At 44.6% G+C, this 21676-nt stretch overlaps 1 protein-coding gene across 8 annotated transcripts in view; it reads right to left on the bottom strand.

The window, feature by feature from the left end:
• Positions 1-21676, bottom strand: part of LOC137375437 (mediator of RNA polymerase II transcription subunit 12-like protein) — a 604549-nt gene that overhangs the window by 489584 nt on the left and 93289 nt on the right. The window contains exon 1 of one of the 8 annotated variants that reach the window (XM_068042665.1): positions 15122-15285. The exons of 6 other annotated variants lie outside the window; for them this stretch is intronic. The gene's annotated coding sequence lies outside the window, so the exon portion shown is untranslated. Of the gene's footprint in view, positions 1-14239; positions 14326-15121; positions 15286-21676 lie in introns of those variants that run through there. One more of the 8 variants, XM_068042664.1, reaches the window with a different exon arrangement.

Genomic DNA, 21676 nt, shown 5'->3' with positions numbered 1-21676 from the left:
CCCTGCTCGACTTCAATAGTGGCATGGCTTCTTTTACAACCACCCGAGGAAGCAGATGGGGCCTAAGTTTAGCGTCTCATCTGAGAAGCAACATCTGATAGGGCAGCACTCCCTCAGAAGCTGCTGCAAGATCCATAACACCAAAGGTCATTTAAATGAGTGGCATAACACTTTACACAGTGGGTTGGCATATGTCAGCTCCAACTGACATACCACGCAGCAGCAATAAGGTACAAGCTTGTGCCTGTGATTTCCCAAGAGCAGGGGCTGGTGGGGTGAAGAGCAAAGGCTCGAGAGCAGATCTCCAGCTCTACAGCTGCAGTTGTTCTCCCACTTTAACGTTTAACATGACATGGTTTTGGCTGCACTTCGATACAGAAGTATAAACCAGGAGACGATGGAGTGCACAGAATCTACAACACAAGAAAACCCACCAGGAAGCTATTTCAAAATTCATTTGCATTTGCACCACAACCATAGCCAAGGTCACCACTTGAACCGGTGTACAACCGGAAAAGTTGGAATAAAATTACTGAAGAGTCAGAAAGTAAAACTCCCAACACATTTTACTTTTTCTGTAACAGTAATAAGAGGAATTTCACTTCCCCAACATTTTTTGTAAACTGTAAATTATAATACTGGTACTGTAAATATATCCAAGCACTTCTCGGAACAGACCTGTATTATATTTTGAATGAATTTCACAACCTCCTTACAACACTGCCAACAGTCCCAGTCAAATTGTAGTGATAGTGCTGTGACGTGAGTAAGACAGTACCGCCTTCTCTTAGAATCACCAACCCTTCTACAATTAATCACAGGAATCAAAGGGTAGTAGCTGACGGATGTTTTTGTGAATGGATAGCGGTTTCCAATGGTGTTCCACAGGGCTCAGTGTTGGGTCCCTTGTTGTTTGTGGTATATATGAATGATTTGGACTTAAATGTGGGAGGCATGATTGGGAAATTTGCTGATGACAAAAACTGGCCATGTAGTTAATAGTGAGGAGGAGAGTCGTGGACTCCAGAATGATATCAATGGTTTGGTTGAGTGGGCGGAAAAGTGGCAAATGGAATTCAATTCCGAGAAGTGTGAGGTGATGCATTTGGGGAGGGCAAATAAAGCAAGGAAATATACAATAAACGGGAGGATATTGAGAGGGGTAGAAGAGGAGACACCTTGGAGTGCAAGTCCACTGATCCCTGAAGGCGGCAGGACAGGTAGATAGACTGGTGAAGGCATATGGATTGCTTTCCTTTATTGGCCGAAGTATAGAGTACAGAAGCAGGGATGTGATACTGGAGCTGTACAGAGTGTTGGTTAGGCCGCAGCTGGAGTACCGTGTGCAGTTCTGGTCACCACATTACAGAAAGGACATAATTGCTCTGGAGAGAGTGCAATAGAGGTTTACAAGAATGTTGCTAGGGCTTGAGGATTACAGCTATGAGGAAAGGTTGGATAGGCTGGGGTTGTTTTCCTTCAAACAGGGGAGGCGGAGGGATGACTTAATTGAGGTGTTCAAAATTATGAGGGGCCCAGATGGAGTAGACAGGAAGGTTCGGTTGGTTTCCCCTGGCAGGGAAGTCGGTTACCAGGGGACACAGATTTAAGGTGATTGATAGAAGGATTAGAGGGGACGTGAGGAGAAACTATTTCACCCAGAGGGTGGTGGGTGCCTGGAATTCACTGTCAGGATTGGTGGTGGAGGCAGAGACCCTCAATTCTTTTAAAAAGGTACCTGGACCTGCATCTCAGGTGCTGTAACCTGCGGGGCTATGGACCAGATGCTGGAAGGTGGGATTAGTTTGGGTGGATAGCTTATGTGGCCAGCGCGGACATGATGGGCTAAATGGCCTCCTTCTGTGCTGTATTTTTTCTATGTTCTATGATCTAACTACCATGTCCCTCCCCCCAAGTAGGTAATGACCAAAGCCCGTCCCCAGGGCCAGCCCAGCACCTTTACAGCCACGAGAGCGGGGTTTCACTGATTTCCACAGATCTTAACCAAGCCATTGGAGAAAGGTCCAACAAAAAGAAGTCTCAAACTGCAACTTTGAAACAACCGTGCATATGCAAGCTCTTGTTTACAACTTGCATTTATATAATGTCCCAAGGCCCTTCACAGGAACATAATCTGACACCTAGCCAAAGGAGATATTAGGACATGTGACCAAACGCTTCGTAAAGAAGTAGGTTTTAAGCAGTGCCTTAAAAGGAAGATAGAGAGGCAGCGAGGTTTTGGGAAGGAATTCAAGAGCTATAACCTAAGCAGTTGAAGGCAGAGTCGCCAACAGTACAGGACTGCTGTTAAAGCATCAACTGGTAGATTTCATGAGAATTTCTTCAAAAGGCTGTAAATATAAATCCAGATGAATCTTGGAGAACCTGAAATCAGGCATACTTAAAAAGAGCACACTGACTTGGAAAATTAACCTGTAGCAATTTAAAGTCTGAACTCGACGCCATCACCAATTGCCCCCAAAAAAAAATGCTATTCACTTAGATTAGATGGGTTTTAATCTACATGAGCATCAAAAGACACTGCAAAATTCTACTCCAAGCACAAAGATTACATTCAAGATCATAACCTTCAACATGAATTACTACACTTAACAGAAAACAGAAAGCTGCTTTAAAGCCTAACTTACAGACAAGCCTTGTAAAATCCTAATGCTACTTGAACAGTACACAGGAAGATAAATGCCACTATTACTTAAGTGTCCTTCCACAGATCCTGGATTTCAAACCGGCCCTGAATAATGTGAAGTGCTCACCTTGCTGGCTATAGGGAGTTCTACATGAAATAAACTTGACAAGTGAATGGTGCCGGACATTGTGCAATCATCAGCGAACATCCCCACTTCTGACTTCGTGATTGAAGGAAGGTCATTGATGAAGCAGCTGAAGATGTTTGGGCCTAGGACACTATCCTGAAGAACTCCTGCAAAAATGTCCTGGGACAACAATAATAGATGAGCAGGGTGTAAATGGGAGGGAGGAACTGGTAACAATCTCTATCACGAGGGAAAAGGTGCTGGACAAACTGATGGGACTAAAGGAGGCAAGTTGCCAGGACCTGATGGCCTGTGTCCAAGGGTTTTAAAAGAAGTGGCTGCAGAGATAGTGGAGGCATTGGTCATAATATACCAAAACTCACTGGATTCTGGTAGGGTACCAGCGGATTGGAAAACTGCTAATGTGACACCCCTATTCAAGAAAGGAGGGAGACAGAAAGCAGGAAACTATAGACTATGTCAGCTTATCTCCCGTCATTGGGAAAATGCTAGAGTTCATTAGTAAAGAAGAAATAGCAGGACATTTAGAAAAACATAATGCAATCAAACACAGTCAACATGGTTTTATGAAAGGGAAATCATGTTTGACAAATTTGTTAGAGTTCTTTGAGGATATAACAAACAGAGTGGATAAAGGGGAACCAGTAGATGTAGTGTATTTGGATTTTCAGAAGGCTTTCGTTAAGGTGCCACATAAAAGGTTATTGCACAAAATAAGAGTTCAGGGTATTGGGGGTAATGTGTTGGCATGGATTGAGGATTGGCTAACAAACAGAAGGCAGAGATTAGAGCTCAATGGGTCTTTTTCAGGTTGGAAAGCCGTAACTAGTGGGGTGCCACAAGGATCGGTACTAGGGCCTCAACTATTTACTAACTATATTAATGACTTGGAGGAAGGGACAGAGTGTAGTGTATCCAAATTTGCTGACGATACAAAAATAGGTGGGAAGGGCATGTTGTGATGAGGACACAAAGAATCTGCAAAGGGATATAGATAGGTTAAGTGAGTGGGCAAAAATTTGGCAGATGGTGTTCAATGTGGGAAAGTGTGAGGTCATCCAAGTTGGTGGGAAGAATAAAAAGGCAGATTATTTAGACGGAGAAAGACTACAAAATACTGCAGTACAGAGGGATCTGAATATTCTTGTACATGAAACACAAAAAGTTAGCATGCAGGTGCAGCAAGTAATTAGGAAGGCAAATGGAATTTTGGCTTTTATTGCTAGAGGGTTAGAGTTTAAAAATAGGGAAGTCTTGTTACAACTGTACAGTGTGTTGGTGAAATCCACCTGCAGTACTGCGTACAGTTTTGGTCCCCATATTTAAAGAAGGATATACTAGCATTGGAGGCAGTTCAAAAAAGGTTCACCAGGCTGATTCCTGGGATGAAGGCGTTGTCTTATCAAGAATGCGAAACAGGTTAGGCCTTTATTCATTGGAGTTTAGAAGAATGAGAGGTGATCTTATTGAAACTTTAAAAATTCTAAAGGGGCTTGACAGGGTAGATGTTGAGAATATGTTCCCACTGGTGGGGGAAACTCAAACTAGGGGACATAGTTACAAAATAAGGGGTCACAAATTTAAAACTGAGATGCAAAGGAATTTCTTCTCTCAGAGGATGGTGAATCTCTGGAATTCTCTGCCTCAGAGTTGTGGAGGCTCGGTCACTAAATGCATTTGAGGAGGTAGACAGATTTTTGAAATCTCGGGGAATCGAGGGTTATGCGGACCAGGCCCAAAAGAGGAGCTGAGGCCTGGTTCAGATCAGCCATGATCTTATTGAATGGCGGGGCAGGCTTGAGGGGATGAATGGCCTACTCCTGCTCCTATTTTAAGATGTATCTAGACAGATACATGAATGGGCAGGAAGTAAAGAGATACAGACCCTTAGAAAATAGGCGACAGGTTTAGATAGAGGATTTGGATCGGCGTCGGCTTGGAGGGCCGAAGGGCCTGTTCCTGTGCTGTAATTTTCTTTGTTCTTTGTTCTATTTCTTATGTTCTTATGACTAAATTGATTGGTCTCCAACAACCACAACCATCTTCCTTTGTGCTCTGTATGACTTCAACCAGTGGGGAGTTTGTCCCCGATTCCCATTGACTTCAATTTTGCTAGGGCTCCTTGGAGCCACACTCAGTCAAATGCTGCCTTGACATCAAGGGCAGTCATTTCACCTCACCTCTGGAATTTAGCTCTTTTGTCCATGTTTGGACCAAGGTTGTAATGTGGTCTGGAGCTGAGTGCCCCTGGCAGAATCTAAACAGAGCACTGGTGAGCAGGTTATTGCTGAGTAAGTGCTGCATGATGGCACTATCCATGACACTTTGCATCACTTTGCTGATGTTTGAGAGTAGACTGATTGGGCAGTAAAAGCCAGATTTGATTTGTCCTGCTGTTTGTGGATAGGATATACCTGGGTAATTTACCACACAGTCAATTGATGCCAGCATTGAAGCTGTACTGGAACAGCTTGGCTAGGGGCGTGGCCAGTTCTGGAGCACAGGTCTTCAGTACTATTGCCAGAATGTTGTCAGGGCCCATAGCCTTTGCAGTATCCAGTGCCTTCAGCCATTTCTTGATATCACGCGGAGTGAATCGAATTGGCTAAAGACTGGCATCTGTGACGCTGGGGACCTCAGATGGAGGCCGAGATGGATCATCCACTCGGTACTTCTGGCTGAAGATGGTTGCAAACACTTCAGTCTTGTCTTTTGCTCGGAGGTGTTGGGCTCTCCATCATCGAGGAAGGGATGTTTTTGGAACTTCCTCCTCCAGTCAGATGTTTAATTGTCCACCATCATTCACGACTGAATGTGGCAAAACTGCAGAGCTTTGATCTGATCCACTGATTGTGGGATTGCTTTGCTCTGTCTATCACATGATGTTTCTGCTATTTAGCTACCGAGGTGGAATTGGAACTCAGGAGCATTAGCCAGGCCTCTGGATTACTAGACCAGTAACATAATGACTATGCCACCACCCCCCATCAAGGCATAATTGGGCCAGTGTAGGTCAGCAAGCACAGGGGTGACAGGTGAACAGGACTTGATTCATGTTAGGATATCACACTGGTTCCACATTCGGTCTGTGATGATTTACGTGATGATCCTAGTTGTGGTCAGTTGTTTGAGGGATGCAACAATTGATCTCAGGACACCTGGGCCAGGGTACCTGGGATTCCACTCCCAATTGGTAGCCAAGGATGTACTGTGGAACGTGCACAAGACCATCAAGAGAACACACGATTAGGTTTGTCTGTAATGGAAAGGCATTCCAATGCTAACATTTAGAATGACCAACAAAAACAGAAAATGTTGGAAATACTCAGCAAGTCTGGCAGCATCTGTGCAGAGAGAAAAAAAGTTAACGTTTCAGGTCAGTGACCTTTCATCACAACTGGGACAAGTTAGAAATGTAATAGGTTTTAAGTCGGTCAAATGGGGGAGGGTGGAAGAAGATTAAAAAGGGAAGATCTGTGATAGCTCAGTCCTCAAGCTGCTGGTTAGCCTGCCATTTTAATTCTCCACCTTGCTCTCATATCTCTCTGTCCTCGGCCTACTGAAGTGTTCCAATGAGGCTCAATGCAAGCTTGAGGAACAACATTTCACATTTCGATTAGGCACTTTACAGCTTTCCGGGATCAACAGGGAGTTCAACAATCTCAGAACGTAATCTCTGCCCCCATTTTGATTCCTTTTCTTTGCATGTTTCAGCCTTAATCTTGTTTTTCTCTTTTTCTCTCTGGTTTTTGCTTTCAGACAACAGCTGTTCATTATTCTGCCACTCTCTTCTGGGCACATCTTTTGTCTCTTTACTTGTCCCATTACCACTCCCTTTGGCTCCGCCCCACCAGCAATTTTGTCATTTAATGTCTCCTGTCTTCCGTCCTATCACAGACCTTCCCTTTTATTTATTTTCCACCTTGAAACCTATTACACTTCTAACTTATCTCAGTTCTGAAGAAGGGTAATTGACCTGAAATGTAACGCTCTTTCCACAGATGCTGCCAGACTTGCTGAGTATTTTCAGCACTTTGTTCTTATTTCAAATTTCCAGCATCTGCAGTATTTTGCTTTTGATAAAGAATGGCCAGTGGGGCAAATACTGGTAAATGATCAGATCCAATAGAACTGTACCTCAGCAATAGTCAGTGTTTTCACAACAACAGGGGCGAGGGAGGGGAAAAAATTGCTGTAATATTGTGCCTTTTGATACTGGCACTTAATCTAGGCTGACACTGCAGTGCAACACTGAGGGACTGCAACACTGGCAAAGGTGCCAATTTTCAGATGAGACATTAATATGAGGCCCCGTCTGCCCTGTCTGGAGGAGGTAAAGAATTCCATGACACTAGTTGGAAAAAAAAAGCAGGGATGTTCTCCCAGGAACCCTGGCCAATATTTATCCCTCAGCCGACATCACAAAACCGATTACTTGAAAAATGAACACAGGGATGCAATGCTGCAACTGTATAAAACACTGGTTCGGCCACAGTTGGAGTATTGCGTACAGTTCTGGTCGCCACATTACAGAAAGGACATAGTGGCTCTGGAGACAGTGCAGAGGAGATTTACAAGAATGTTGCCAGGGCTTGAAAGTTGCAGCTATGAGGCAGGATTGAATCGGCTAAGGTTGTTTTCCCGAGAACAGAGGAGGCTGAGGGGGTGACTTAACTGAGGTATACAAAATTATGAGGGGCCTAGATAGAGTAGACAGGAAGCACCTGTTTCCCCTAGCAGAGAGATCAGTTACCAGGGGGCACAGATTTAAGGTGATTGGTAGAAGGATTAGAAGGGACATGAGGAAAACTTTTTCACCCAGAGGGCGGTGGGTGTCTGAAATTCACTGCCAGGGATGGTGGTGGAGGCAGAAACCCTCAATTCTTTTAAAAGGTACTTTGACATGCACCTGAAGTGCTGTAACCGGCAAGGCTACGGACCAGGTGCTGGAGGTGGGGTTAGATTGGGCGGCTAGTTTTTTCGGCCGCACAGACACGACGGGCTGAATGGCCTCCTTCTGTGCTGTAATTTTTCGATTGTTCTATGGTTCTATTACACTTTGTGGGACTTTGCTGTGTGCAAATTAGCTGCCACATTTCCTTACATTGCAACAGTGACTACACTTCCAAAGTACATCATTTGCTATAAAGCATTTTGGCACACATTGGGGTTGCAAAAGGCTTTATATAAATGCAAGCTCTTCCTTTCTTTTACTTCCTGGATAAAGCATCATGGACCAAACCAGATTGATTAATAACCCCTTTGATCAAAGATAGAAGAGGGAGAAGGGACGGAAGTGAAAGGCAGAGATTCAAGGTTCTTTTTTTAAATAAAAGAATCTTTATAAAAACAAGCCATTAAATTCACAGTCTTCAAATGGTCTCCATGGGAGGTACCAAAAAATTAAATTCAGTGACATTTGCTGCAGCAGTTTTTAAAGTGGTGGAGCCTCACTTGCAATCACATAAAATCAATCCTGTCACTTTTAGCATCTGTCTGCAACTCACATGTTCAACAAAAAAAAAAGTGGCCATCTGTTTCAACGATTGGATCATGACAACTACTCAGTACTTGCGTTCGTGCAGACAAGCCTCCAACAGTGAAACAACAATTGTCAGAAACCGTACTGACACCACAACAAGTGGTTAGTGCGGAAATGATGAAGCAAAAAAAGCCATCTATTTCAAAAGGACGCCTTCTACCAGGTGTCCCAAATTACTGGTGTATATCAGACATCTTCTGCACAGTAGAAAACTGAAGATTGAACCTCGGTGTTTAGAAACCTGTTGATGACATGTTGCCTGGCTGGTCAGTATAGTTTCAACTTCCAACACTTAGAAAGGCAAAGGCTTCTATGATATCTGCCCTATAAATTACAAAACCCCTTTCTCAGCAGGATGCAAAAGTTGCATCTAAGTACTGTAATTCGTACAGCAATGGCATTTTTGCAGCCTGAATAAACCCTGACAGAATGGGTTACTTGTAATTCTGTCACAGCAACAGTAGTAGAGGCTCAGATGCATTAGCTCCCAAATTTAAGTACAAGCACGAAAAGACTTGCATTTCTATAGCACCTTTCACAACCTCAGGATATCTCAAGGTATTTACAGCCGAAGAAGTATTCTTAATTTTCTTTACCTCGTTAAAGATATATAGTTACTGTTGTAATGTAGGAAACGTGGCAGCCAATTTGCACACAGCAAGGTTCCAGCTTTCAATGATGTTGGTTGAGGGTTACACATTGTCCTGGACACTGGGGAGAACGTCCCTGCTCTTCTTCAAAATACATTCACCGGATCTTTTATCCCGAGGCAGCAAACACAGCAGAGGGAGGACATTCGGCCCATCGTTTCTCTACCATTCAGAATGGAGAGCAACGGATGGATTTTAACCCTGAGTTAAAACGTCTGCAGCAACTAACCCCCTGCTGCCTACCTATAGGTCGCAATTTCAACCTGTTCTTTTTAGTGAGTGAGCACATGCCTGCGTGCGTGAGCGAGCGTGAGCAAGTGGGAGGAAAAAAAAAGAGATACTCTTGCTGGGCAGGAGGAAGGTTCTTCATTAAATATGCAGATTGGGCTTCAATAATTTCATCAAGGCCTGAATGCTATTTTAACCCAAGGCCTGCAAAGAAAGGCCACTCCCCTCCAGGCCAACCTGTCAGCGAGGAGCCAGAGCCAGAGGAAGCATGGGAAACGTTCACACTTGTTTGTGTTCAATTCCTTGTGGTCCAGGAGCAGCCCGAGTTCCCACCCAGGACGCCCTGATCTAGGCTTGCATCCCCTCCTGTAACCACAGATGTTCTTCTGGCTACCCGCCACAGTTCAAATTACCAGAACCATTTGCTCACGTTCCTGGCAGCAGCTTCCAGCGACCCAAAATCAGGCTCCTCCTGCCCTCCAGCAAGCGAATGCTGTCTGCCAGGACCGAGTTGAATGTGGCTCATTTATATGTGCCCCGGTAGTTAATACACAAGAAATAGGAGCAGGAATAGACCATTTGGCCCATCGAGTCTGCTCCACCATTCAATATGGCCATGGCTGATCTTGTGCTTCAACACTTTCCTGCCCACTCCCCATACCCCTTGATTCTCTGCGAGACCTAAAATCTATCTCAGCCTTAAATATATTCAATGATGGAGCATCTACAACCCTCTGGGGTAGAGACTTCCAAAGATTCACAACCCTTTGAGTGTAGTAATTTCTCCTCCCCTCAGTCCTGAATGATCGGCCCCTGAGACTGTGTCCCCGCGTTCGAGAATCCCCAAGCTTCATGCTGTGGAGAGCTGGATGGTTTGATGTTCATCTCAGCAACCGCCACCGATACCTCCTCCATGACTTACTACAAGGGAATATAAATCATGCATTTACAGTCCCATCGTGTCATCTAACCATCCCTTGAATGAAACTCAGGTTTTTGCTGCTAATACCCAACAGAACACTATGCCGACTGCTAATGACTCTACATGCAGTGCTTTCGGATTTCTGTCCTACCGCTGTGACTCAGGTTTGCTCTGATTATGAGGGAGTGTTGTCCAGACTCTACCTGTCTGCATTCATAGAGGAGGAGAATAACTTGACCTCACAATGTGGGGAGGTTCAAAAAAAAAACACTGGGTTTGGGATGGGGTAATGAGAAATGTAACAATTGGATTCAACATTCATGAACCAAGAAGGATTTTTTTTTTAAAAGCCAAGGTTCCTGATTCTAATCTATCTAACAAACCCTTGCTGGAAAATGCACAGCAATTTGGACAAGCTCAGCTGTGACATTTCCTATGGTCAAATTGCCTGTCAACATTTAATGTCCAGCTACAACACCCAGAGTCCAGGCGACTGGCTTCAGGAAGGTGAGGAGAAAACTAACGTGGGAAAGGAAAACATGATTTGAAATTTAACCAAAGAACCTGAAGGCAAAAAGACCGGCATCACAGGTAAAAACAAAATGCATTTAAACTTTGGATATTTTAATCTTTAAATCTCATGGATTTGTTAGACACTGGTTGCAATGTTTCACCATGTAAAATCAAACCAAACTTCTAAAAGTTTGAAACTGCGACTATTTATTTTTGAGAAATCTTCACAAACATGCCAGCAAAATAAAAAAAATCAATTTAATATCAATAGAAATGCATCCTCAGGGGAAATCATTTCATTTCCAGATTTCAATTTGACTTAAATCACCTCCGCATGTCAACGCACAAACTACATTGGCAAAGCACCCACAGGCTCAATACAGCTGCTGGAATAAGCAAATTTACTTCATTACTTGCAAGACAAACCGTTACAGGAACAAACTCCATTAAAGCAGACCGCACGGATTTCCAATACACAAAATAGATTTATTCTGGGGCTTCCTCCAACGATTAACCTCTTCAGCAACGATAGCTCTAAGTGAGCAAATTGTTTTGCACACAATATAGCATATGACTCCGAATGCACAGACACTTCACCTGGAATCTGCAGAAAGCTATGGTGATAGAGGCAAGAGAATGCGTTGTACGCCAATCGATCGGTCAGGGGTCAGAGCCGCTCCAATATTAGAGTTCTGATGAAAGGTCATCGACCGGAAACGTTAACTCTGCTTCTCTGTCCACAGGTGCTCCCTGACCTGCTGAGTATTTCCAGGACTTTTTTTTAGTATCACAAACCTTCATTTATATAGCACCTTTAATTTCACAGGAGCGTAATCGATCAAAAGAGTGGCACCATGCTAACTAAAGAGATAAGTGACCAAATGCTCAGTCAAAGAAGTAAGTTTTAAGAAGCATCTTAAAAAGGAGAGGCAGAGGCGTTTAGGGCAGGAATTCCAGTTCCTATTAAAACATAAAAGATTCTGAGGGTAGATGCTATGAGGATGTTTCCCCTCATTAGGGAAAATCTACAACAAAGGGGCACTGTTTCAAAATAAGGCAGTGATGAGGAGGAATTTCCTCTCTCAGAGGGTCGTTAGTCTGTGGAATTCTCTTCCTGAGAGAGCAGTGGAAGCAGGGTCATTGAATATATTCAAGGCTGAGACACAGATTTTTGATCTACAAGGGAGTCAAGGGTTATGGGGGACAGGCAGGAAAGTGGAGTTAAGGCCACAGTCAACCATGATCTTATTGAATGGTGGAGCAGGCTCGAGTGGTTGAATGGCCTACTCCTATTTCTTATTATGATCAGAGCTTCGGGATAAATGACTGATGGCATGGTTGTCAATAGTGGGGTGAAGGGAGTGAGCGATGCGCAAGAGGCCAGATTTGGAGGAGTGCAGAGTCCTCTGAGGGTTGTAGGGCTAGTGGAGGTTTCAGGGATGGTTGGGGGGAGTTGATGAGGCCATGGAGATTTTGGATACAAGGATGAGAATGTGAAAACCACAATGCTGTTTTGGAGCAGGAAACAATGTAGGTCATCGTGCACAGGAGTAACCTTATAAAATAAATTGTTTTGGACGTAGGAAAATAGATTCCACACCAAATAAATTTCCTCAATCCATTTTTGTGGCAAAATATGCAAGTCTGTAAAAATTGCATAATTCTCTAGTTAGGCCTTGAATGTTCAAATATCTGTATCCTCCGCACCAACAACATAAAGATCAACCCGACAATTTGAGAATCAGGGAGGATAATGCAGAACTTTCCCTGAAGGAGATGAAATGGGTGGTACAGACCATGAGAGGTTAGACTGTAAATGATATCTGGAAGGACGGGCCTGATGAGTTTCGTCTCATTCCATGCTTCATGTGCTTGAGCACTATTAATAAAGACCTATTAGAAGGTAGTACAGGAGGCGAAGGACCCATATGCCAGATCACAGGGTGTTGGACAAAAGCTGGTATCCTGAACTGTCCCACAGAAGGTCATCAATGCTGGCCAGGTCACTGGGCTATGGCCAGAGTACGAGGCAGCATCTATTCAAATCACAGGCATAAAGTATGAGCTACATTGAAAGCATGAAATGAAAACAAAAAGGAGAGAGAGGGCAAGAGAAAGAAAGGGAGATGTCACAGATCACATAAATCTAGACCACCACTTCAAAATCAAACTTCAACCAGAAAAACATATGATACATATAAATGAATGGAAAGCAAATAAGAGATATTGGGAAGAATTTCTTTATTTCAACAATTATCACTCTCAGTGATCTGCCAAAGTGTCAGAAGCAACACGAGCACTGGAGTCATTCAAAAGGCATCTGGTTGTTATTACAAGGGATTTGAAACAAGGGGATGAACTTTGCAGCATCAAATAGATCTTTATTTGGGAGATTTACCCTTTCTCACACCCCCTGGTGGCCAACTATAGAGCAGCAGAACACAGCCTACTCAGCTGTGGAATCCAGCCCAAGACTGAAAAGGCAAAAGAGTTTATTTGCACGCCTGGCTTAACAGTGCCATTGCCAAAGCCGCAGCACATAGAAAATAGAATTAGGGAATGCTTATTGTGCAAATCCTTATTGCCCTGCTGGCATTCGCTTTTCAGGTTCAGTCATGACGAATGGACAACTGGGCAAGGTAACAGACAATGGCTCAGGCCCCTATGGGACTGTACACAAGGAAACAACAACAACTTGCCAGAGGGAATTTAAGACATTTTGAAGCAGATTTTTTTTAATGCAACACAATTCCTTTTTTTTTTGGAGGATGGAACTAGATAATTGCACTCGCCAGCTGGGCTTAGGTGCCTTAATTTTCAATTTTCCTGAGCTAAAAAGAAAAAATAAGTTAATATGAATCATTTCAGCACCACTGATCATTCCTACCCCCATCTCTACTTCCCTCCCAGTGCTGAACTCCTCCACGAGTTGCAGTTGCCCATTTTTTCTCTTGCTAATGGGGGAGGATTAATTCCCTCCAGTTAAAGCAAACAAAAATTTGACAACTGGAAAGATAACTTCTACTGGCTCTGTATAATCTTCCTTCTCCTTACACCTTTGTTGTACAGTAATTTAGACACAGCGTACCTCCTGCTCTAATTCAATGCATCAGCCTTGGCTCAGCGGTAGCACTCTTGATTCTGAGACAGACGGCATGAGTTTAAGACCCACGCTGGGGATTTGAGCACATTATCCAGGATGACACTTCAGTGCAGCGCTTCAGGGAGTGCTGCACTGTTGAAAGTGCCACCTTTCGGATGAGACGTTAAATCAAGGCCCCCATCTGCCCCTTTAGCCGAATGCAAAAGACTCCATGGCACAAGTAGTAGAGGTGGACAATTCCCTCAGTATCCTGCCAAAGATTTATCCCTCAATCACAAAGGCAGATTTATTTTGATGTTTGTGGGATCTTTCTGTGCACACATTTGCTACCATACTTCCCTACATTACAACAGTGATTACTGCTCCAAAGTACTTCAGTGGCTGTGGAGAGCTCTAGAACATCCTGACGTTGTGAAAGGCACTATATAAATTTAAGTCTTTCTTTCTTGAATTCATTCTTTGCTTCAAGACTGTTGGAAAACTCACCTCGCTGAGTTGCTCTTCTTCCCATAATCTCCAGCCTATTAGATCTGAAACTTAACATCACTAGGTTTTTACTCATTGACTTATTGTACTCTTTCCAATCTTGGTGGTGTCCTGCACTATGAACCTTGGCCCTTCGCCTAGTTTCCCAACAGAACAAGTTTGGCAACAGTGTGTCCAACTTACTTTAGTCTGGACTCTCTCATTCTAGGGAAACAAATCAATTTAGTCTTCCAGCTTAGTCAAGATTTTATTAAGACATGCTCCCATGTTCTAATGTTTTCACGCTTTGGGTTTGGCTATGAGGGTTGCAAAACGATCACTAGATATTAGCCAAAGCTCCCTTTAGACCGCACAACACTTCAGAGACTTACTGCAGAAGAAGTGCACCCAATACATTTATACACAACAGCCTTCACTCATGTCCTCCACGTTTCTGTTCTACGTTGACTATTCCAAGGCACTGGCTGCCTCCCATCTACCACCTTCCGTAAACAAGAGCATAACGAAAACTGTTTTGTCCATATCCTACCTCACACCAAGCCTCACTCGCCCATTACCCCACCCCCTGTGTTGACTGACCCACATTTGTTCCCGGTCTAGCAATGCTTCGATTTAAAAATTCTCATCCTCGTTTTCAAACCCCTAGTTGGCCTCGACCACACCAAGCTCCAACCCCACCCTCTTCCCCCAATCCCCCCCACCCCCTGCCAACTATCCCGGTTGCCTCCTCGAGCCCTACAACTCTCCAAGATCACTGCAGTCCTCCAATTCTGGATTGTTGCACATCCCCAATTTTAACTGCTCCAGCACTGGCAGCCATGCCTTCAGCTACCTAAAACCCTAAGCTCTGGAATTCCCTCCCTTAACCTCTCCGCCTCTTACCTTCTCTCCGCTTTTAGGACGCTCCTTAAAGACTCCCTCTTTGACCAAACCTGTTAGAATATCTCCTTACGTGGCTCGGTGTCAAAATTTGCTTGATAACACTCCCGTGAAGCACCTCGGACATTTTGCTACATTAAAGGCGCCATGCAAATGCAAGTTGTACATGTTGCCTATGTATTTGAAGGCTACAAACCCCACATGGTAGTGTTACAATTTCCCCCTGCACTACCACACACTGCATCCACCAACTTCATTTCTAATCTGAGCAGGAAGCTGGGAGATGTGGTCAAGCAGCCAAGCTGACTGACCCTCCAATTTCTCTCAACGTCCTTCTATATGGAGGAAGCAGCTGGTCCCAATTTAATGCTTCACCAGCTAGCGGCTATTGTGATTGGCAGTTCACCATGACCGGTTACAGAGGTTAACTCATGCCTGTGTTCAGACTCCAGTCACTATTTTCCAGTTAGATTCACACTTTAAAAAAAAAAAAATTTGCAGCACACTTCACAAAAGATACTCTTAAGCCACATTTGTAAGCAAAACACAAGAGCAATGATCTGTTAAACTGGCACGTGTTTAAATCAGACCCATGCGACATTAAGCCCAGCTCCTGACATATTGTGTTGCCCCTGTCAAAGCAGCTAAATATTTGCTTAAACAAAAAAGCTCACATCTGACCTTGATGGTGAATGCCAAACATTTTAAAACAGACCCAGGGTAAAACAAAGTGCCACGATGTAGTAAATATTTAATTTGCGATGGGCCACAGCTCCATATTTCTGTAATTCTTTCTACATCCCAAGCCAGACGGCATGGTTGAAAGAGACAGCATGCTGGAAAGGCACAGCAGGTCAATGGGCAAGAACTTGCAAGAAAGAACGTGCATTTATATCATACTTTTCATGACCTCAGGATATCACAAAGCGCTCTATAGCCAATTAGTTTCTTTCTGAAATGCAGTCATTGTCATAATGTAGGGAACATGGCTGCCAATTTGTGCACAGCAAGGACCCACAAACAGCAATGTGCTAATGACCAAAACATTTGTTTTCAAACTGAAGTTGAGTGAGGATAAATATTGGCCAGGACACGGCAGAGAACTCCCTGGTTCCTCTTCAAAATAGTACTGTAGGATATTTTACATCCACCTGAGGGGGCAGTCAGGGCCTCATTTTTTAGCATCTCGTCCGAAAGATGCCACCTCTGACAGTGCAGCACACCGCCAGTCCTGCACTGGAGTGTCAGCCTAGATTTTCTGCTCAAGCCCCTGGAGTGGCGCTTGCATCCAGAACTTTCTGGAGCACGACCCACTGAGAAATGGCTGACACCCTAAAAAAAAACAGGATGATGGATATATACCTGAAATGCCACTTGTCCCTCATTCCCAAAACATTAGCCTCCCTTTATCATTGGCCGACTGCATCCTTCCAGCATTTTTTATTTGTATTTCGAACTTCCAGCACTGCTGTTTCTCAGGAGCAAGCAGTACTGTCCACATGTACATCATCTTTTTCAGGAATACCCAGTGAATGCTTCTATTTAGCAGGTAGAGTTTGTTTTATTTATTGCCCATTCAATACGTTGAAACTTTTTCCTTGGTTGGAGTGTAATTTTTTTTTTCTTAGACATGCACTTTGTTGGATTCACATTCTAAATCCTACCCATTTGGATCCCAGAATAGACATTCAAACTTCTTCCTTTTGGGGCCTCACGGCAAGCACAAACAACACACTCCTGTAAACTTCGTTACAACCTCTCAAAGCACAAACTGCGAGAAGAACCAATGTGCTGATAAATCAACAAATGCAGAAAAAATATATAGATATCTAGTAGAGCTCTCCCCAAACTTCAGGTAACCCAACTTGAAAACACAATCACTATAATCCCACATGCAATGTAAAAAATAACTAGCTCTAAAACTAGTCTGTTCTGTATCAGTTCATTTTTTCCTTTCATTGGAGTTATGATGTCATATTGCATTAGATTATTAGAATGTATTCAAGAAAAAGCGAGGTTTGAGCATTTTTAGATTTGACATATGCATCAAGCATGCCAAAAGTGATGAAAATTGAGCATTAGAAGATCATAGCTCACTAGACTACACCCAAGCTCCAGTTCTCTTTCACATATCAGCCACCTGAACCACCTCATTCAAATTAGATTGTTAAGTAAAGTGCTCAGTGAGGGTGGAAATCGCGAAGGCACTAGCAGTAATTTTTCAGTCTTCCTTCGACCCGGGGGGTGGTGCCAGAGGACGGGAGAATTGCAAACATTACACCTTTGTTCAAAAAAGGGTATAAAGATAAGCCCAGCAACTACAGGCCAGTCAGTTTAACTGCGGTGGTGGGAAAACTTCTAGAAAAAGTAATTTGGGACAAAATCAATGGTCATATGGACAAATGAGTGTTAATTAAGGAAAGCCAGCATCAATTTCTTAAGGGATAAACATGTTTACCTAAATTGCTGGAGTTTTTTGAGGAGGTAACACAGAGGGTTGATGAGGGCAATGCTGTTGATGTGGTGGACAGGCACTTTCAAAAGGCGTTTGATACAGTGCCACACAACAGACTTGTGAGCAAACTTGTAGCTCATGGAATAAAAGGGATGGTAGCAACATGGATATGAAATTGGCTGAGTGACAGGAAACAAAGTAGTAGTTGATGGATGTTTTTCGGGCTGGAGAAAGGTTTGTAGTGGAGTTCCCCAGGGGTCAGTGTTGAGATCATACGAAACTTGGAAGTATTGCGAACAGTGAGTAGGATACTGCAGAATAAGTTGGTGGAATAGACAGACAGGTGCAGATGAAGTTCAATGCAGAGAAATATGAAGTGATTCATTTTGGTAGGAAGAACATGGAGACCCAATATAGAACAAAGGGCACAATTCTAAAGGGGGTGCAGAAGCAGAGGTACCTAGGTGTATTTTAGTGCTTAATTCAGTGCTACTGCTCTTCCAGGATTACCTAGCTTGAAGAAGTTCTGCTCTTCTCTCCGACGGGATTTTCATTCGTCGCTTTTACTTTGTCCACCTTCATTGCTTTCTATTTCCTTCCTGCAGTTGGATAAAGTATCTACCAAAACTCGTTTTCACAGCCACATCTCCTTCCTCAGTGACTGTCTTCGGCTCCAACTTATCCCACGTGGATTCCAACTGAAGTTTCACCCTTCATGTTTTGAATCCACCCAGGATTACAGGTATCTCCCAGAAATATAACGTTCCTCAGACTGCTTTTCGTCGCATCCTGAGATCCACACTCAGTGCCATGCGCCGCCACATGTACACATTGGACCTCTCTCTCCAGAAACACCACCTCGCCTTAGCTCAAAGATGTTCTACTCCGCAGTTTCATTTCATCCTTCGTCTTATCCGACGCATTAACAAAAAACATTTTTTCTTCCTTTCAGGTGTTAACAAACGCAAGCTCCAGCAACTGATGTGGACTAATGCCCCTCCGTATCCTTCTTCCCCTTCAGTTCCCTCTGACCCCAACCCTTCTGATCTGACCCCTTGCCGTGTATTCACTATACCCTCTGACTTTCCCCTCTGAGGCTGAACGTTCTGGACTCAGCAAAGGATTCAGTTTCATCCCCTTACACCCTCACCTCAATGAATTTTGTCCTCAGCATGACGTTGAGCTCTTCATCCGTCGCCTTCGCCCCCGGGCTCATTTCTTTAAGCAGGAGTCCTCCTCCCGACCAGCAGACCCATTCACCCGCCTCCAGCATTCTCTCTCTACATGGACCCCTCCCTCTGGCCTCTTACCCACTCTTGATCTTTTCATTGAAAACGGTTGGCGAGACATCGGCTGACTCAATTTCTCTGACCCCCTCACTCACTCTAACCTGCCCCCCTCTGAGCCTGCCGCACTACATTCTCTCAGGTCTAACCCCGACATCGTCATCAAACCTGCAGACAAGGGTGGTGTGCTGTTGTCTGGCGTACCGACCTCGACCTTGCAGAGGCTCAGCGCCAACTCTCAGACACTTCTTCCTACTTCCCCCGGACCATGAACTCACCACCGAACATCAAGCTACTATCTACAGGAATGTCACTGACCTCATCTCCTCTGGAGATCTTCCCTCTACAGCTTCCAACCTCATTGTCCCGCAACCCCGGACAGCCCGCTTCTACCTCCATCCCAAAATCCACAAACAGGACTGTCCCGGCAGACCCATTGTTTCAGCCTGTTCCTGCCCCACTGAACCTATTTCTTCCTATCTTGACTCTATCTTTTCTCCCCTGCTCCAGTCTCTTCCCACCTTTTTTTTTAAAAAATTCATTCATGGGATGTGGCGCGTCGCTGGCCAGGCCAGCATTTATTGCCCATCCCTAATTGCCCTTGAGAAGGTGATGGAGAGCTGCCTACTTGAACTGCTGCAGTGATGTTAGGAAGGGAGTTCCAGGATTTTGACCCAGCGACAGTGAAGGAACGGCGTTATAGTTCCAAGTCAGGATGGTGTGTGACTTGCAGGTGGTGGTGTTCCCATGCATTTGCTGCCCTGGTCCTTCTAGTTGGTAGAGGTTGCGGGTTTGAAAGGTGCTGTCAAAGGAGCCTTGGTGCATTGCTACAGTACATCTTGCAGATGGTACACACTGCTGCCACTGTGCGTCAGCGATAGAGGGAGTGAATGTTTGTAGATGGGGTGCCAATCAAGTGGGCTGCTTTGTCCTAGATGGTGTCGAGCTGCTTGAGTGTTGTTGGAGCTGCACCCATCCAGGCAAGTGGAGAATATTCCATCACTCTCCTGACTGTGCCTTGTAGATGGTAGACAGGCTTTGGGGAATCAGGTGGTGAGTTACTCGCCACAGGATTCCTAGCCTCTGACCTGCTCTTGTAGCCACAGTATTTATATGGCTACTCCAGTTCAGTTTCTGGTCAATGAAAGCCCCCAGGATGTTGATAGTGGCGGATTCAGTGATGAAAATGCCATTGAATGTCAAGGGGAGATGGTTAGATTCTCTCCTGTTGGAGATGGTCATTGCCTCGCACTTTTGTGGCACGAATGTTACTTGCACTTATCAGCCCAAGCCTGGATATTGTCCAAGTCTTGCTGCATTTCTACACGGACTGCTTCAGTATCTGAGGAGTCACGAATGGTGAACATTGTGCAATCATCAGCGAACATCCCCACTTCTGACCTTATGATTGAAGGAAGGTCATTGATGAAGTAGCTGAAGATGTTTGGGCCTAGGACACTACCCTGAGGAACTCCTGCAGTGATGTCCTGGAGCACAGATGATTGACCTCCAACAACCACAACCATCTTCATTAGCGCTGGGTATAACTCCAGCCAGCAGAGGGTTTTCCCAGATTCCCATTGACCTCAATTTTGCCAGGGCTCCTTGTTGCCATACTCGGTCAAATGCTGCCTTGATATCAAGGGCAGTTACTCTCACCTCACCTCTGGAGTTCAGCTCTTTGGTCCATGTTTGAACCAAGGCTGTTGTGAGGTCAGGAGCGGAGTGACCCTGGTGGAACCCAAACAGAGCCTCACTGAGCAGGTTATTGCTAAGCAAGTGTCGCCTGATGGCACTGTTGATGACACCTTCCATCACTTTACTGATTGAGAGTAGGCTGATGGGGCGGTAATTGGCTGGGTTGGACTTGTCCTGCATTTTGTGCACAGGACATACCTGGGCAATTTTCCACATCACAGGGTAGATGCCAGTGTTGTAGCTGTACTGGAACAGCTTGGTTAGGGGCGCGGCAAGCTCTGGAGCACAGGTCTTCAGTACTATTGCCGGAATATTGTCAGGGCCCATAGCTTTTGCAGTATCCAGTGCCTTCAGTCGTTTCTTGATATCACGTGGAGCGAATCAAATTGGCTGAAGTCTGGCATCTGTGATGCTGGGGACTTCAGGAGGAGGTCGAGATGGATCATCAACTCGGCACTTCTGGCTGAAGATTGTTGCAAATGCTTCAGCCTTATCTTTTGCACTGATGTGCTGGGCTCCCCCATCATTGAGGATGGGGATATATGTGGAGCCACCTCCTCCAGTTAGTTGTTCACGGCTGGACGTGGCAGGACTGCAAAGCTGAAATCTGATCTGTTGGTTCTGGGATCACTTAGCTCTGTCTATCACATGTTGCTTACGCAGTTTGGCCCGCAGATAGTCCTGTGTTGTAGCTTCACCAGGTTGACACCTCATTTTGAGGTATGCCTGGTGCTGCTCCTGGCATGCCCTCCTGCACTCTTCATTGAACCAGGGTTGGTCTCCTGGCTTGATAATGGTAGAGTGGGGGATATGCTGGGCCATGAGGTTACAGATTGTGGTTGAATACAATTCTGCTGCTGCTGATGGCCCACAGCGTCTCATGGATGCCCCGTTTTACATTGCTAGATCCATTCAAAATCTATCCCATTTAGCACGGTGGTAGTGCCACACAACACGAAGGAGGGTATCCTCAATGTGAAGGCGGGACTTCGTCTCCACAAGGACTGTGCGGAGGTCACTCCTACCAATACTGTCATGGACAGATGCATCTGCGGCAGGCAGATTGGTGAGGACGAGGTCAAGTATGTTTGCCCTCATGTTGGTTCCCTCACCACCTGC

The sequence above is a fragment of the Heterodontus francisci genome, chromosome 11 (assembly GCF_036365525.1).
Source record: "Heterodontus francisci isolate sHetFra1 chromosome 11, sHetFra1.hap1, whole genome shotgun sequence".
Lineage (NCBI taxonomy): Eukaryota > Metazoa > Chordata > Chondrichthyes > Heterodontiformes > Heterodontidae > Heterodontus > Heterodontus francisci.
This window is presented reverse-complemented; position numbering and strand designations above follow the sequence as displayed.